This window comes from Schistocerca piceifrons, chromosome 8 (assembly GCF_021461385.2).
Source record: "Schistocerca piceifrons isolate TAMUIC-IGC-003096 chromosome 8, iqSchPice1.1, whole genome shotgun sequence".
Taxonomy (NCBI): domain Eukaryota; kingdom Metazoa; phylum Arthropoda; class Insecta; order Orthoptera; family Acrididae; genus Schistocerca; species Schistocerca piceifrons.
The window spans coordinates 136,984,818-136,990,273 of record NC_060145.1 but is presented as its reverse complement, the minus strand read 5'-3'; positions in this window follow the sequence as shown (position 1 = coordinate 136,990,273).

Sequence of the window (5,456 nt, the reverse complement as noted above, 5' to 3'; positions counted from 1 at the left end):
ATCACCACTGTTCGTTCTAAGGTCGCATGTTCATCACTGATTTTTAAATTGTTTCAAATATATTTGACCCAGCCTTCAAACGTGTTGCTGAAATGTTTATGTATGTTTTATATTACTCCCAGTAATATCTGTAAAGAAAGTCATTTTGAACAGATTTTTGTTACGACGTCAAACTGTTTTATTTGGGAACACCAAACTCAAAGATTTGTTTAACGATTTTCCCTGTATTAGGTAAGGGAATTACAATCAAGAGCAATGGAATTAGTCACAAAGTTCTGCAGAATTAAGTGGCCCCAGCTCAGAAACGCGCGCCGGCCGCTGTGGCCGAGCGGTTCTAGGCGCTTCAGTCTGGAACCGCGCGACCGCTACGGTCGCAGGTTCGAATCCTGCCTCGGGCATGGATGTGTGTGATGTCCTTAGGTTAGTTAGGTTTAAGTAGTTCTAAGTTCTAGGGGACTGATGACCTCAGAAGTTGAGTCCCATAGTGCTCAGAGCCATTTGAACCATACTACTCTATCCTGTGCAAGCCTCTTCAACTAAGACCGCTACGGTCGCAGGTTCGAATCCTGCCTCGGGCATGGATGTTTGTGATGTCCTTAGGTTAGTTAGGTTTAACTAGTTCTAAGTTCTAGGGGACTAATGACCTCAGCAGTTGAGTCCCATAGTGCTCAGAGCCATTTGAACCATTTGAACCTCTTCAACTGCGAGTAATTACTGCAACATACACCCTTCTGAATCTGCTTACTGGATTCATATCTAAGAAGAACTTATCTTCCTTCATTTTCCATTCTTTTCATAGTTGAGAAGAACTGCACACATTGGTAAGATATGCAAATCCATACATCCACATGGAGCACTGTTGCCACAGCCTGCCACAGAATCTTCATTCTGCTCACTGATGTCTCCAGAGAGACGTTTTGGATCAGCAGAGTTATTGCTTCTTTTTTCCGAGTCGCTAATTGCTTAGTCCTTGGAAGTGTGTGGCGCTCTGAAGCAGTTCATGAGTTAATTATCCATCTGCAGTCCACATCCCCTGTAACTCCTCAGTCTGTCCCCACGCGTTTTCCATACTTTTGGAGCCCTGGAGAAAGACGTTCATGGACGTCGATTTACTTCAGACAAAGAGGTGCACACATCTTATCTCACAGCGGGATAAATGTACTAACAGTTATGTCAATTACTTTTGAAATAATAAACAGTTTACTTACTTTTTTCAATGTGTCTCGTTTAATTTGACTATCCCTTATAGTTATCCACTAAGAGGCTGCCACGATTGCACCTTTATGTCAGCCTGTGCTTCTCTCGATGAACTTTCACATGTGGACCAGCTCTCGCTATATGTGTTACTGTGTCGGTTTGTCTGCAATCTAGCAAGATAACGGAATCAGCCCCTGTTTCCAAACGGGGCTTTTAAATGACTCGTTCTGCTGGTCAAAGGGAAATTTTACTCGATTCGGGGAATACCGTTGCCAGCAAAGGTGTACGTCATGGGGAACAAATTGGTGCTGAAATGAGTCGACTCAAGACTATCAGGGGTTCTAACTGCGCAAACACAGCCCACATAGCAGCGTATCATTTTTCACTTCTGAAGTCACCTGACAGGGCCCAGCTAGACAAATAACGATGAGCACTTTATTAGCAATAACATGAATGACATTTCTCATTGAATCACAGGAGCTGCAGTTAATTCAGTCACAGAAATACAACAAGACCTCCTGAATCTATAGGGAAACTGCCAAACTGTTTGATGTGTGTGTGTGTGTGTGTGTGTGTGTGTGTGTGTGTGTGTGTGTGTGTGGTCTTCAGTCCAGAGACTGGTTTGATGCAGCTCTCCATACTGCTCTATCCTGTACAAGCTTGTTCATCTCCCAGTACCTACTGCAACCTACATCCTTCTGAATCTGTTTAGTGTATTTATCTCTTGGTCTCCCTCTACGATTTTTACCCTCCACGCTGCCCTCCAATACTGAATTGGTGATCCCTTGATGCCTCAGAATATGCCCTACCAACCGATCCCTTCTTCTAGTCAAGTCGTGCCACAAATTTCTCGTCTCTCCAATTCTATTCAACATCTCCTCATTAGTTATGTGATCTACCCATTTAATCATAAGCATTTTTCTGTAGCATCACATTTCGAAAGCTTCTATTCTCTTCTTGTCTAAACTACTTATCGTCCACGTTTCACTTCCATACATGGCTACACTCCAGACAAATACATTCAGAAACGACTTCCTGACACTTAAATTTATACTCGATGTTAAGAAATTTCTCTTCTTCTGAAACGCTATCCTTGCCATTGCTAGTCTACATTTTATGTCCTCTCTACTTCGTCCATCATCAGTTATTTTGCTCCCGAAATACCAAAACACATTTACTACTTTAAGCGTCTCATTTCCTAATCTAATCCCCGCAGCAACACCCGATTTAATTCGACTACTTTCCATTATCCTCGTTTTGCTTTTGTTGATGTTCATCTTATATCTTCCTTTCAAGACACTGCCCATTCCGTTCAGCTGGTCTTCCAGGTCCTTTCCTGTCTCTGACGGAATTACAGTGTCATCGGCGAACCTCAAAGTTTTAATTTCTTCTCCATGGATTTTAATGCCTACTCCGAACTTTTCTATTGTTTCCTTCACTGTTTGCCTTTTGAGTAGTCTTTCGCGTTTTTTAATAACGCATATACGAAAAGAGCCGCGAAATATCTGTTAGTAATGCTGTGCTTTGAATTTCTTTATCATCATTACCTTTTAACAAAGCAAAATATATATATTGAGATCTTATTGTTCTGTATCTGGCCTACAATTAAAGGAACGTTTTTTCGTGACTGTAACTCATTCTAAAAATCAACATATCTTCCCTACTTTATAGTTATTGAAAATTGAAATTACTTGGTTATGAACACTGATGTTACAGTTCGTATGATCGTTCAACAACAAAATTTTGCAGTGGATTTTGTTTCTCGGTAAAACACCATTCAATGCCACGACTAGCACAAGAACATGAGACTCTTATTAAAAAAAATACGTTTTCACTATAAAGTTTGCCAGACCAGAACGGAGCACAGCAAGATTCCTATTAGATTTTGACGGTACATTAACTTATTTGTACTGTGAGTTATATACTATCAGCAGCCCGCGTCAACCTGCAACACATCATAAAATCTGCTGATCTGCACTGCAAGTCTGGAAGCTAAAAGAAATAATATTATTTTACTGTTACTTTACCGCTTCCTTGCGGTATGATAGACTATATTGGAAGTCGTTTGAATACGCCGCCGGCAGCGGCTCTTTCGTTCGCCACGCAGCTCAGCACCACAGATAATATTTATATAACTGAAAAATGTCTCAACAGGATGGGATAATAGGCAAGCAAGCTTTAACAATTAATAATGCAAGTTTTCATTTACATAACTCTATTAAAACATTTAAATATTTCAATTGTTACACACCTTTATGAATTCACACGTAATGGCGTACATCTCTTAGTCTCGACAAAAGAATGCTACACTAGCGTTCGCTACTACGACACAGGATATCTTACTCGCTCGACTCCCAGATGAAGAAGACAAAGAAATTGATGTGCGTCACGTATTATATACTAGTTACTTATTTTAATCTTTGTTCGACATTTCTCGTCTGTGGCGGTTTCATTACTCGCCGACGCAGATATTCTCAAAAAAAAAAAAAATAATAAAAAAAATACATAATTTTATACAATAACACAATATGATACATATAATTTTCTCGTTACTACATAATATGTTGTTTTTGTTTCTTACTAGACGTTACAATGCCCCCTGGCAGCAATTGACTAACGTTAAGAATGTTCGGCAATATGCTGCCACTAACGTCTGTTTGGTTATTGTCTGTTACCTTGGTTGGAACATTCACTTTAAACTTCTTAGTTCTTTTACACTGTAGGTTTAATTACACTTTTTATACTGTTCTTACACTTTGCGAGGTGACCATAAACCTAGTCCCAGGGTCATTACATTTATCTGGCTCCCCCATTCGGGCTACGTGCGATCAGAAAACCTGGGAAAACTGCGCCGGAGCCATAGTCATCTCGCCTGGTTTGTTTTAATACCCAGTTTGATCACAAAAAGTTCAGACTCTATCCAATGTTCACAGATAACAAAGGCTATTTATGACAACGTGTTAAACGTTTAGTCTCTTTGTTACCAATATACCTTCTACCCTTTTTCACATTTGTGTTCTGTATTGCAATGAAAGTCACTCATTAAACAGTTTTACAGTGGTATAATGAATCGTCTCTGCACTTACTCACGACAATTGTTTTAAAATGCTCTAGCATTCGTGCAAGTTTACTTCATTAACATGACGAAAACATATTATATCTATACATCACTGAACCGATGAATACTTTGAGTCTGCATCGAGTAACTAAAGAAAAACACAATGTTTGTGACGTCATTTCGTGTCCAATATACCGTTTTCATATTAGTGCATTAACCACATAGTTGATAGTTCATTTGAATGACAACAATGTTGTACGGAGCGGGCGGCGCGAAGCAATTGTTGAGTCGCGTCGTTTGGAACGCCGCGTGCCGATGGCCGCTGGGTTCAACGACCGGCTCTCAGTAACAGCGACGTCGTGCTGACGTGGCGCAAGCAGTCGCGAACCGCGCCGAACCATTCGCCGATGTCGGCGAGTTGCCGTGGTTTACCGCGACCGGCCGGCTGGCGGCAAGGCACTCGTCTGTGCTTCTCCGCATGGCTCCCCGTCGTAGTGCATGAAACAAACATTCCACAACGGTGTACTGTCTCTAAGGACACAGATTACTAGCTGTGGAAGAAAATGCAACTTGTTTAAAAGTGTTTATTGTTCATTACGCCGTCGCTTCGCTGGTATGCACAGGATGTTTTGGCATGATAACAGGTTTCTTGTGGCATTGTGACACTGGTATTCAGGGTTCGTCACACGCACGTTGTACTACACACTTTCACTTGTTCTCACGGTTGATACACTGCCAGAGCGTCTTTCAACACGCGAAAATATTTCGGTACACACATACTAAATGTCTCCGTCGAGCGATGTTTGTTTGAATCGACTCCGAACGGATCACTAACTACCGTTTGTACTCACAGTGTACTACTGTTCGTTGAGCACTGCATTATGACAGTTAGTCACTCAACACTTAACTTATACCGACGTATATATTGGTGCAGATACAACAGTCATTTTCTGTCCCTACTACACACAATATTCCGTCCTTTCCTAGGTTGTTTATGCACACAGTTTATTTTTAATGCATAACAACTGTTCTTAGCATAATCACTCTCATCTACATTGAGTCCATTGTGTTACCTTCTCATTACACACTTTTAATACTATTACTAGGCATATATTGCTTTTTTGTAATTATTTAAAGGTGTGTGATTTTTTTTTTTTTGTACATAGCTTTCTTTTCCTCCTTTAGTGTAGCTTGCCAGGTT